Source organism: Phoca vitulina, unplaced genomic scaffold, assembly GCF_004348235.1.
Source record: "Phoca vitulina isolate PV1807 unplaced genomic scaffold, GSC_HSeal_1.0 scaffold3, whole genome shotgun sequence".
Classification (NCBI taxonomy): domain Eukaryota; kingdom Metazoa; phylum Chordata; class Mammalia; order Carnivora; family Phocidae; genus Phoca; species Phoca vitulina.
Window position 1 is genome coordinate 62,278,462 of NW_022589706.1, and position 14,128 is coordinate 62,292,589.

The window sequence follows — 14,128 nt, forward strand, 5'->3', positions numbered from 1 at the left end:
CCAGCTTCTTATCAGTGTGAATCTGGGTTTTTTTTTCTCAGTAAAGTGCAACAAATAAATTTGCATGCTGCATTTGCAAGCTTATGGATGCATATTTCATGCTTATTTGATAAGATCCAGCTATCGTTTGACCCTTCAATTGAAATTTTTTGTAAATTGCTCTCATTGATCTACTTAGAACTTTCTATGTTTTTTATAAAGTATGCTTTGGATGTGAATCATGTATGAAAGAGAAAAATAAAATTCTGTTGCTAAAACATGTTGAATGCTATAGCCCAAGGTCATCTAGTCTCTACTCAGTATTAAAAGAATGAAGTCAGATGTATGGAATATTTTAAGTGCTTATTTGCAAGGAACTTTTGAGCAGTGAAATTACACATTAGGAGCTGGAAAAGCTTGATAGATTGCAAGGGACTGAAGGGGAAGAAAACAGAACCATGGAGAGTACATTGAAGACAAATAACTGTTCCATATCTGGGAGGGGATAAGGTTTTGGACAAGAATAATGATGATAAAAATAAAGGAGAGGGAAGTATTTCTACAAAATGGTAACTGGCAATTCATGGTGCTCACAAGATATTGAAAGATTGAGAAAGAACAGATAGGAAGCAAGAGATGTCCAGATTTGGGGAAGGATTCTTAGAACAGGAAGAGAGAAGTTGGAAGAGTCAGGCTTGAAACATGATAATGGCTTTAGTTTTTGTTTTTGTTTTTTTAAGTAAGCTCCACGCCCAGTGTGGAGACCAGTGTGGGGCCTGAACTTGTGACCTTGACATCAAGACCTGAGCTGAGAACAAGAATTGGATGCTTAACTGACTGAGCTACCCAGGCACCCCGAGGGTGGCTTTAGTTTTTTTTTTTTTGTTTTTTAAGATTTTATTTATTTGCGAGAAAGAGAATGAGAGACAGAGAGCATGAGAGGGAGGAGGGTCAGAGGGAGAAGCAGACTCCCTGCCGAGCAGGGAGCCCGATGTGGGACTTGATCCCGGGACTCCAGGATCATGACCTGAGCCGAAGGCAGTCGCTCAACCAACTGAGCCACCCAGGTGCCCCGGTGGCTTTAGTTTTGAACATTTTATTATCGAAAGTCTTTTTGAAACCTCCCAAACACCATAGCCTCTACTATAGATAATTATGGCCCAGTCCTAAATTTCCAGAAGGGATGCCCAAAGGTAGACTGGGACATGTGTGCCAATAGAAATGTTTGTCAGAGTCTTTAAATAACAGTCCATACAGAGTCTTATGGAAACATACTGGCCATAGAAAGAAAATTGGAAGTTAGGGAGGGTGCATGGGAAAAGCTAAAAATAATAACACTGCCAGCTGACATTTACTGAGACTCTACTATATGCCAGGCATCATGGCAAGCTTTTTATAGGAATGGTTTCTATAGGCTAATTACTATTTTCATTTTACAGTTGAGAAAACTAAAATCTAGGGAGTCTAATTTTTTTTGTGTGTGAGTTTATTATTTATTTCAGCTAGGAATTACATTACCAAACAACCTTTCATTTTTCTCTTAGAATTCCTTAAGACATAGCAATGTCTCTAGAATTAAAGATTAGAAAATTTTCTTGTACACTGTATCTTAATTACTGTTCTAAACTGCTATTGCCTGATTCCAGCAGAGCAGCCTGATTGTCATGGCTACCATATTTTTTTTTTCTTTTGCCAAAAAAAATTGGGGAAAACAATCTTAAGATTCTAACTCTTTGAGAGTAGGGGCACTACCTTTCATGTTGACAGATATATTCTCTTTTTAAAAAAATTTTTTTAAATTCATTCATTTATTTATTTTTTATTGTGTTATGTTAGTCACCATACAGTACATCATTAGTTTTTGATGAAGTGTTCCATGATTCATTGTTTGCTTATAACACCCAGTGCTCCATGCAATGGTGCCCTCCTTAAAAGCAAAAATGAATTTTTGGGACTTCATCAAGATAAAAAGCTTCTGCACAGCAAAGGAAACAGTCAACAAAACAAAGAGGCAACCCACGGAATGGGAGAAGATATTTGCAAATGACACTACAGACAAAGGGCTGATATCCAAGATCTATAAAGAACTTCTCATACTCAACACCCAGAAAACAAATAATCAAGTCAAAAAATGGGCAGAAGACATGAACAGACACTTCTCCAAAGAAGACATACAAATGGCTAACAGACACATGAAAAAATGTTCATCATCATTAGCCATCAGGGAAATTCAAATCAAAACCACACTGAGATACCACCTTACACCAGTTAGAATGGCAAAAATGGACAGGGAAAGAAACAACAAATGTTGGAGAGGTTGTGGAGAAAGGGGAACCCTCTTACACTGTTGGTGGGAATGCAAGTTGGTACAGCCACTTTGGAAAACAGTGTGGAGGTTCCTCAAAAATTTAAAAATAGAGCTACCCTATGACCCAGCAATTGCACTCCTGGGTATTTACCCCAAAGACACAGATATAGTGAAAAGAAGGGCCATATGCACCCCAATGTTCATAGCAGCAATGTCTGCAATAGCCAAACTGTGGAAAGAGCCGAGATGCCCTTCAACAGATGAATGGATAAAGAAGATGTGGTCCATATATACAATGGGATATTACTCAGCCATCAGAAAGGATGAATACCCAACTTTTACATCAACATGGATGGGACTGGAGGAGATTATGCTAAGTGAAATAAGTCAAGCAGAGAAAGTCAATTATCATATGGTTTCACTTATTTGTGGAACATAAGGAATAGCATGGAGGACATTAGGAGAAGGAAGGGAAAAATGAAAGGGGGGATATAGGAGGGGGAGATGAACCATGAGAGACTATGGACTCCGAGAAACAAAATGAGGGTTTTAGAGGGGAGGGGGCTGGGGGGATGGGTTAGCCTGGTGATGGGTATTAAGGAGGGCATGTATTGTGTGGAGCACTGGGTGTTATATGCACACAATGAATCATGGAACACTACATCAAAAACTAATGGGGGGATGGGTTAGCCCAATGTTGGGTATTAGAGAGTCTAATGAACATGTTCAAAATCACACAGCAAGTAAATAGGTGGAGTCAGGATTTGAATTCACTTCCAGCTGACCTCAAAGTCCATAACCTTTACCCTTCTGCTGACAATCTCTAGAAGGAAAGAGAGAAGCACACAAAAGCGAGTATTGGCAGACCATTTTAAGGGCCACAGAACTGACATTGTTGTTACACGGTTCCAACATGCCATGAGACCCTGGCTTACCTAGAAAGGCTACCTCTGCAAGATGTAAAAACTTCTGTCCTGGATAAATGTGACTTTTCATTATGGTGAGCTCAAAAGTAATAGCTTTTCCAGTCACGACACTTGCAATTTGGCTGGAGGACATTATGAAAGGCCCTTCCTGGACTGCAAGCTCAACAGCTGTTCACCTTTACACAGTAGGTGAAAATTTATATTTAAAAAATAGTGGCTCATAAAGAAAGAATATGGGACAATGACAACTACAAAAAAAGGGATTAATTATATTCATGAAAAATGAACTGGTGCGTGATACATTATTTTTTTAAGCAAAACATGTTACCGCATTAAAAAATGGTGTCTTTAATTAATTCTGCCGAACATTAAAAGAGTAAGGTTACCCATGCCAAAAATTGTTGAATAAAGCAAAAATGTGTGAAAGATATACTTTTTGATGTTACTCATAATGAAGAAGGGTTATTTACTGGTCAATACACCACCATTATTTCTTAGAGATATTACGATTGAAAATAGACAATGGTTGTAACAACTTAATGTGATTACCATGTAAAATATACTTTATTGGACAGAAATTATCCAATCATAAACCAGAGTTGTTTCTAGAGAACTAAATGTGATTACTTCAATAAGAAATTTTTAGCTAGAGCTAAAGGGCCTCCTCCCCCACCCCCCACCAAGAGAGTGCCCATGCCCATTTATTTCACCTATAAACAGACTAATGTATATGTTGCTTTAGGGTTTACAAAGGACTTTTATATGCATTCTGGGTCAAGCAACCATCCCATTTGGCAGATGAGAAAATTAAGATGCCCAAGGCACAGCTAGTAAACAAGATTTGAACCCAGGTTACCAACCTGGGTTCTCTGCCACCAATTCCGCTGCCCTTTCTACCATATGTTCTTTCCAGACACAGTTGGGGATCCTTTTCAATGAACTGCTTGTGTAAGAACATTGCTTAAGTTGTAGTTGGGAATAGATTTGAGCGTAGGCAAGACCTTTGGAGATGACTAAAGAAGAATGATGACATAGGGATGCCCAGGGATGGTTAAAACTTCCATGTCTATGGGAACTGACAGTTGTAAAATGATTTTTCAAACACTCAGTTAGAGGAGAGGCTGAGCACTGAGTGCATGAAGGAGGGCAGAGGAGACTGGTGACAGCTTCTCCAGCTGTCATAGTCTCACTGTTCCCTGGACTTCGGGGCCTTGTAAGGAAGTGCAGCCCCTCTGGTGTTCCAAGAAAAAGCATGCCCTCTGGAGGATTTCATCCTCAGCATTCTTTCCAACCACAGACAATGTTCTCCTTGAGAAGAGTTCTGGTAAATTCACTGCCTCCTTTTTTCTCTTGTATCTCCACAGATGTCTTTGATACTGCAGTGGTAACCTCATGCCCCTTATATATTGTTACCCTGGGCAATTGCCCCACCTGTTTGCCCTTTAGTCAAGTGTTAGATTTATAGAGAATTTTCTCATTTTGTTCACAAAATGAAAATGATTATGCAAGAAGTATTATTTATGCTTGTTATGGGTATAGGACTTTTTTTGGAATACAGAAAATATCCCTGTTCTCAAAGAGTTTGTAATTCAGGGAAGATAAAATTAGCATATATGAAACACTCAGGTGATATTTAAATAGTGAATTATATATTACTGAGTTCAATGCTATGGGAGTCTAGAGAAAGAGATAGAATTTAAACTAGGCTTTAAAATGTGGCTAGAATCTTGCAAAGCAGAATGGGAAAAAGAAGGAGGATGACCAACATTCTGTGTAAGGAAAATATGAATAAAATTCTATAAATTGGAATGAATAATATGCATCAAAGGGATAATGAAGAGCTGGCTCAGAAGATGGATATTAAGGGAGAGGGGGAAATAAGGAGTGACTAATTCACAATCAAACCTGAAACCCAAGAAAGGAAATTTGTTTGATTTGATAGAATAGAGATCCATCATAGGTGACTTGATAGACAAGGGGAAGTATTTTCAGTGGTTGAATCTAGCAGGTGTTTATAATGGCCAGGAGCTTGGGGGTGGGGATGGGAGTGACTGGCATCAGGAGCTGGGTTATGGAGGGATATACCATCCTGGGAATGGGAAAACTAGTGAGGAGCCTGCCATCCAAGGATCCAGACCTAAGATCTAGTGAAGATAGTGATAGAAAGGGTTGGGTGGGGGGAAGCATATCTAATAGGTTTGTCAAAGGAAAACAGGTAAATATGGAAAGAAAGAATTCAGGGACGGAGAGAGAGATGGAAGATATCAGGGAGAGAAAAAGTAGTAGAAACTGACGTGCCAGGCTTGTGGAGGATTGAGTCTTAATTGGTATTAGCAAACAACTTCATGTCGAGTTTTAGAAACCATATAGCATTGATTAATTCAAGGTCTTGTGCAAATACCTTCTGCTCTGAAGAGCTCTAACCTTTTTACATTAATCAAGTCTTCAACAGAATGACTGATTTAAAAAACCCTCCTTTTTCTGAGCTCTCATCACTCTTTTAATATGATTCCATTGTAAAATAAAAGATCAAGATCCATATTTTATTCTTTTATGGTGTTCCATGCTTATTGTGGTACCTGGTAAGTTTTAAGCAGTTCAATAAGGGCTTGTGAACGAATGAATGAGGTAGGAAAGTATGGTGTTCAGATTACAGATGAAGGAATCCCTCACTAACATTAATGGGATTAAAAATATATGGCTGACATGATGTCCATGGACAGATGAATGGATAAAGAAGATGTGGTATATATATATATACAATGGAATATTATGCAGCCATCTAAAGGAATGAAATCTTGCCATTTGCAACGACGTGGTTGGAACTGGAGGGCATTATGCTGTGCAAAATAAGTCAATCAGAGAAAGACATGTATCATATGATCTCACTGATATGAGGAATTCTTAATCTCAGGAAACAAACTGAGGGTTGCTGGAGTGGTGGGGGGTGAGAGGGATGGGGTGGCTGGGTGATAGACATTGGGGAGGGTATGTGCTATGGTGAGCGCTGTGAATTGTGTAAGGCTGTTGAATCACAGACCTGTACCTCTGAAACAAATAATACATTATATGTTAAAAAAAAAAGAAGAAGATAGTAGGAAGGGAAAAATGAAGGGGGGGGAATCAGAGGGGGAGATGAACCATGAGAGACTATGGACTCTGAGAAACAAACTGAGGGTTCTAGAGGGGAGGGGGGTAGGGGGATGGGTTAGCCTGGTGATGGGTATTAAAGAGGGCATGCACTGAATTGAGCACTGGGTGTTATACGCAAACAATGAATCATGGAACACTACATCAAAAACTAATGACGTAATGTATGGTGATTAACATAACATAATAAAAAAGAAGAAGAAAAAAGTATATGGCTGAAAGGAACCTTAGGAAATCATATTCTAGCTCAAATTCTTCATATTGCAGGCAAGAAAATGAAGAAAATATAATCTGACCTTTGTAACATTCCTGGAAAGCAGTAATTCAGCCTCTGTTTCAACACGTTTAGTGAAGAGGCAGCTTACTGAATTTTTGGACAGGCTAATTGCTGCAAACTTCTTCCTGTGTTGAGCCCAAAGACTCCTTATTAATTCTACTTATTGCTATCAGAAATACCCAGCGGCAAATGGATCAATTCCTCTCTTTGTTTATTTAAATACCACTACCATGAGCTCTTAACACCTGCTTTTTTAAACAATTAGGTATAATATTCTTCATTCTCACAACTCATCTCCATGTTTGCTGGTTTTGAGATTCCAATCACCTTGGTTGCTCTCCTCTAGGTACATTCTGGGTTAATGATGTCCCTTTTAATGGTGGCAGTGTTAAACACATTACTTCTGATCTGGTTTTGGCAGGAAATAGTCAGCAGAACTATAAAGTTCTTTTTATGCACACAGTCTTTTTCTTAATACATCCTTATGCTCTGTTAACATTTTTTGTTAAATCATATTGAGCTTATAGTCAGTAAAACTTCTGATTCTTTTTTGCATTCGCTAAGATTGAACAATTGGTTTTCACTACTGGATTTGATCTTATTGTATTCTGCTCATTATTCTAGCTAAGTAGTGATTTTGAATCTTAACCCTATCATTCAATATCCAGCATATTCCTTATAAGTTCCTGCTCTGAGCCTTTGAAAACTTGATGAGCATAACATACATAACCTCATACAAATTATTGATGAAAATATTAAATATGACAGCATCAAGATTCGTGTCTGTTTTGCTTACCATTGCATTTCCAACATCTAGTACAGTGCAATATTATTGAATATTTAATAAATATTCAAAAATTATATTATTAAATATTTAATAAATACTTTGAATAAATGAATAAATATTAAATAGCAGAGTTCTTCCACTAGGTTGATTATAGTCAACTAATCAGCACTTTAAAAATACTGTCATTTTACCAGGTATAAGCTATGGGTATAATTAATAGCCAATCTCCTCTGTATTTCCTGCAAACATAACATGAAATGTTTTCTCAAATACACTGATTTAACCAAAATAATCTTTTTGTAGTAGATTGTTTAAAAAACACTGGCTCCAAGAGACAGGCAAAAGAGGAAGGGGTGAAGGATCATAAGTGTTTGGGACAGACTCCTTTTAAACCCCTGTAAGAGATCCAATGCACATTATCTTATTAATGACTCCAAGAAAACCTAATAAATAAATCAATTTAACTTTGTTAAAGTCAGAACTCCCCAGACTTATTTAACATGGAATATTTTTTTTGTTTTTGTAATAGCTATTAATAACTGGTCAAACTCATATACCATGGAACAGGGTTTGGAAGATGCTAATAACACAACTTGTTTCAATTAAAATGAAAATGAAATTTGTCTGGAATGGTTTGCTATTCCTAAGACCACGTTGACTCTTAACAGTTACCCATTCGCTCATGTGCCAACAAACTGTGTCTCAAACAGAGTAAGACGTGTAAGAATTTTGCTGGAGTTAACATTGAGCTCATGTGATTGGGGCCAGAGATACCCAAGCAGAGTTGTTAATTCCTGGGGTATGGCTTGGGGGCTTCCACTTCTCTTTCCTTGTTGAAAGTTGAGATATCACACTCTCCCTGTCATCCAGAACTATTCCTGTTTTCTTCAGTTCCTCAGAGACCTCCAATAATGGCTGGCAGAGATGCGAACACATTTAGAACACGGCTCTCTGTTCTTCCCATTTATCTTGGTCTTCAATTTTCTCATCCCAATATTTGCTCTAGCCTGTCCAATCAATCCTCCCCCTTGACATAGAAGATAAAAGCAAAATAAAAATTGAGTAGCCCTGCTTTCTCTTTGTCATCTGTCAATATAATTACATTGATCCCAAGAATCATATCTATGCCTTCCAAAAACTAAAACAGCCTCTTTATTTTCTATGACATATTTTGCAAGTTTCAGTACATTCTTGGGATTTAGCCTTCCGGAATTATTATTCACTCTTTTCAAATATTCCCCTGTGTCCATTCCTCCCTCATTTTATATATGTACACAGATGCAATGATATTTGAGATGAAATTTTATATTGGTATTATGAAAGAAGCATTCCAATAGTTTATGTTCCTTATTAGCACTACCAGAAGGCAGTTATTAAGAACTTCTTGTTTGCTCATTCATCTATCATTGTAGCATCTTGTTCTATGTCCTCTATAGGAAGAATGGGAGAAAAAAACTGGAAAAAGAAATAGTGGCCAATGTAAAGCATAGGAATAAGAAGTTGCTTTAAGATCACTTTTATTGGCATCCAAATAAATACATAACAAAATTGCTTATATGGTGTTTTTCATCTATCAAATGCACCCCCACATTGCCTTCAGTTAAGGTCAGAAGTTGTTAACATGTATTACAAAAACTTTTGAGTTCTGTCCCCTGCTTCCTCTATGTTCTGTTCACTCCTTATTTCATTCTCTCTCCACCCATTGTCCTTCACGTATTTTCACTGGGTGCCTGAATAATTCTTTCTTGCCTTTAAGTGTCAAGTTAGACATTGTTTCCTATGTGAAGACCACCCTGTCACCAAAGCTGGGTGTCTTTCTCTCATCTTCTCACGGCAGGGGGTACTTCTCTATTCCTATCATTAGTAGTCTGTTTATCTGCCTTTCTCCCTCCCTGGGACATTAAGGCCTGTGTTTCATTCATTGTTGTATCCCCAGCACCCAGGACAGCACCTGGTACTTGTCTTCAATAAATAGATTTTGAGCGAATGAAAGGAGAAATGAATGGCAAGAAGAATGAATGAAAGAAGAAGAATGGCACTTCTCTCTATATCTTAATCTTCCTGGTAAAATATGGCTTTGGGTATATCAGCAGCTTGGAGCCAGGAAATCTGTGGAAGAAAAAGCTTTCTTTAAGCATCCTCAGCAAAAATGCAAACGGATGTTCTCAGCTCTCTAGCTGCAGATAGTACAAGAGACAGGAAGTATATTGTGTATTTTTTTTCAGTTCCCAGCTGGAGCTGGCAACGCAAAGACTTTCAGAAAATAATTTTGCTATTTGTAAACTGAAAGAATGTGATATGGAAGTAAATGAGGAGGGATAAATATGGAACTGCACAATGTGGTTTTTACAGTCACTTCGGGGAGATAACCACACTGTAAAAAAGGATGATGATACAAATGGGATAAAACTATTAATTTTTTTCCCCTCACAAAATAATTCAAATCCAGAGTTATTCCATACATTAAACTGTGAAATTGCTCTCCACAGCTTTTTGCATTTTTTTGTTGTTGTTGTTTAGTTTATGTGAGTTTTCCTTCTGGCTTATTCATGAACTCATGTGGTGTAGTTATCCATCATAAGGGAACTGTGACTTGATTTCACCGCCAGAAATAAACAACTGAAAAAATGTTTGGAATAAAAATGCACAGTACTTTCCAAAATGTACATATTTAATATTAGCACTTACATGAAAACATGAAATCTTGAGAATTATTATTCATAAAATATGAATTTACACTCCATTTAGGTTACCACAAATCTGAAGACCTGAGTATTTTTGAAATTTGTCTTAAGCCTGATCCACTTTCAGGTCTGATAATAACTAGGAAGTAACCTATTTCATTTAGGCCTTCTGCAGTGAAACAAGCCTCCCTATACAGAAACTCCCATTGCCATCTATAGCTCAGGAATCATGAGCTCAGGGTCTCTAGGACTACGGCCCTGGGCCACCTACCTGTGGGGCCCAAGCTCCTAGCCCAGAGAATGGTACACAAAAGGAGCTCAGTAAATGTTTATTGACTAAATGAATGAAGTCTATAATTGTTCAGTGTTTGTGCATTATAGAGGATTCTTGCTGGGGTTATTAGGGTTTCTCACATCTCATGTTCTGCTTGACCCCACCCCAGGAGTTAACACGGGTTATGTTTCCAATCAGTAGTTATGTCCCAGGCTCTTCCTCAGCCTCCAGTGTCTCTTGGGGATCCCGTGCCCCTCCTGTGACTCCATAGAGGGTGACCCCTCGGTGCCCCTCCTGTGCTCTAATTGCTTAGAGCAATTCATTCTCCTTGGGAATTAAGACAGAGAATTCTAGAAGGTTCTCTGGGAATGTCTCAAAAGCTACTTCCAAGTGCTGCCCATCTTCTCTCACTAATGACCTTCTCCAGCTCACCTTTCTAGTTTAGTTCTTCTCTCATGTCTTTGGCAGAGGTGCTGTTTTCTCTCCAAAAGCAGAGAGGATATGTGCTTCTCTTACCTTTTCCTTTGACTTAGAATATTCTCTTGGCTTTGTTGCCTCCCTTTTACATGGCATCTTGGTGCCTCTAGTGCCCCCTCCCTCTTAATTCCTTCTTTCTCAGGCTTCTGCTTCATCTCCACCCACAGCTGCATGCCCCATCTTCTTTAAATCTCTCTTCTCACCGTCACTCAGCCCCTTTTAAAGTCATCCTCCAGTTGCCAGAACCTTTCACTAAAGCATCCTGAATTTGTGTTGCAGGCCTTTTAATGCTCCTTTGATAGTTTTAAAATATAATATACATTTGCCTTTGAAAATCAACATCCATATATTTCATCTACTTGCAAAAAATACTTTGCAAATCCCCACTTATGTTTGATCACATATAGTTGAGGTGGCTATTCTAATCTAAGTTAACTCCTCTGAATGCATCATCATTGTTTTGGAAAGGGGGATTTTATTACATTTTCTTTAAAAAAGGAGACACTAAGAGGAATCTCTTTGGGGTGTCTGGGTGGGTCAGTCGTTAAACGTCTGCCTTTGGCTCAGGTCATGATCCCAGGGTCCTGGGATCGAGCCCCACGTCGGGCTCCCTGCTCAGTGGGAAGCCTGCTTCTCCCTCTCCCACTCCCCCTTTTTGTGTTCCTGCTCATGCTGTCATTCTCTGTCAAACAGATAAATAAAATCTTTAAAAAAAAAAGAGGAATCTCTTTGAAGTGGATAATACAGGGTTGTTTTTTTTTTTAATCGTTCTACTGATTATGGAACAGTATCTGCTGAGTCCCAATACAACTGTTTGAGATTTAATTAATATTCTAAATTAGTGTCTGGGATGCTTTATGTGTGGGTTGAAGAGAAGAGACCATTGAAACCTTGGTCAGTATAAGGATTTATGGGTGTATAAGACACAGGGAGTTTATTACTGCCACTATATCTGAGGTGGATGCTTTCAGAAGCAGGATTTCTGGCCAAAAGCTACATCACATACCCTGGCAAATATGCTTCCTTATTTTGTCTCTTTATTCTTCAGTCCAAATGAATCTAAATTAATTGCATTTTTATTGATTTTATTCGTTTGGCTTAGGAGGGTCATCAGAAGGGGATCATTTTTATTTTTATCTTCATTTTGAGATGGGTCTCAAGGCCACTTGTAAAATAAAAGGCACCAGATTAGTGGCGTTCGAGATCTCATTCTGAAGTCTTGAGTAGTAAACAGGGATTTAGAGGAAAGTGGCAGGCAGGGAAGAGGTGTGCTCACGCTGCTGCTTTCTCTGTTAGGACAGCCACACAGCCACAGGGGCCTGCGTCAACTTCTGATATAGCTCTCCTCCTAAAATCATGGGCGGATACATTCAATATCTCAAACTGCTGAGGCTTATCCAGACTTTCTTGGATTTTCTCCATTTTCTTCCTCTTATTTTATTGAAACCTAGTTGGAAAAAGGAAATAAAAAGTGATAGCAAGTGAAGATTTTAAAACGTGGGAGAGAGAGAGAGATCGTGTTAATGAATATTAGACAAAGTATATTACTGTTGAAAGTAGGTAAAATAAGAGGAAAAAACTGGAGTGCCTGGAGCATTTCAAGGAAGGTGTGGTGAAGATTAGGCTGGTGAATGACTGGAGAGAAAATGAAGATTCTGGAAGAGTAAGTGGGAGACCAGAGAGGCCAGAGAAAACTCACCTTCTTGCTCTAAAGGGATGAAGTGATGAAAACAAAAGGGTGCTTGCTTAGGCTAAGGAGGACTTACTTATAGAAGAGAGAGAGGGGGAGAGAAAGGGAGAGAGAGAGAGAAAAGGAGAAAGAATGGGATTAGGATGTTAATACACAGAAAAAAAATGCATTGGAAACAACAGTATTTTTTTCTCTTTGTTTTTAAGTATAACCTGAGTAGGAATTGACATTTCCAGTAAAGGTAGAAGGTAGGGAGCATTAAGAGGGTCAGCAAAGATGTTTAAAACAGTGTCATCTAACTCTGTGATCATCTAGTTAGCATCTCAATTGTAATGGAGACCACCTTGAGTTGGCACCCCACACACAGATTCTGAGATGAGGATTTGTGTGAATATTGGGAAGTTTCCTGGGGAAGACTAATAGGGGGGTTTGGGAAGTGGGAACAGGATGAGAAGGAGGCTGAGCAAGAGTGTGGTAGCAAGCAAAACTCCATAGAGGGTGACCCCTCGGTGGCCTCTGGAGCCAGCACTGGTCACATTTCAGAGTGGTCCAGTTAGGGACAAAGGAGCTGCAGTGTTTACACTTCTACACCTATGGTTCTCAACCCAGGATCATTGGTCCCCCAGGGAACATTTGGCAATGTCTGGAGCCATATTTGATTGTCACATTGGGAGCAGTGTGATACTGGTACCCAGTGAGTAGAGGCCAGGGATGCTGCTAAGCATCCTACAATGCACAGGACAGCCCCCGCCCCCCTCTAAATAAATATCTGGCCCCAAATATGAATAACGCTAAGGCTGAGAAACCCTGGTCTATGCGGGTCAGGACTACCACCAGGATGGGCACTTAGGGTCCCACAAAGCCTTTTTTGGTAGTTTGAGGGCAGCAGGTGCTGTTGGGAGTGAAAACCCACCCAGAGTCCTGGGGTATAAAAATGGCAAAGGGATTGTAAGGAACATGGGCAGAGCACTGACAGGATGTGTTACAGAATCCTGGAGATTCATTGACATCTTCACTTAAAACAATGTGTCTGTCTTTTCCAGTCTTACGAACTTCTCTATTCCAACAGTCATCTGATCCATTTTATTCTGTAACCGGGAATCCAGAAACACAGAAGAGTATCATTGAGATGGATACACAAATTGAGCTACCTCCTTCAGTGCTAAGGCAGAATGTTTTTTGACATTTCCTTTCTGGCTTAAATAACGAGCCGCATTTTCACTCATCTTTTGCTCCGAGGCAAGGCTAATATCTCCTGAAAGTATTCTAAATTGATACTCAGTAGCTTTCTAAGGTCATTTAAATTCCTAATGAAAAGTCACTCAAGGCCATAGTACAAAATAAATACATTGTTATTGATCATGCAATAAGGTATTAGGCTAATTTAATAAGGCTTCTCCCTGAGATGTACTTAATTCACCGCTCTAGTCATTTCTCAGCCATCAGAGATGCTGCTGTTTTTCTCATGGCCTAGAAATGGTCATCCCTGATTGCCCTCCTCCATGTTGCCACCTGGATATTCCGGGATGCCTCGTCCCTGTTAAACTTCTTTTCCCCGTCGGCAAAGTACGGTGAC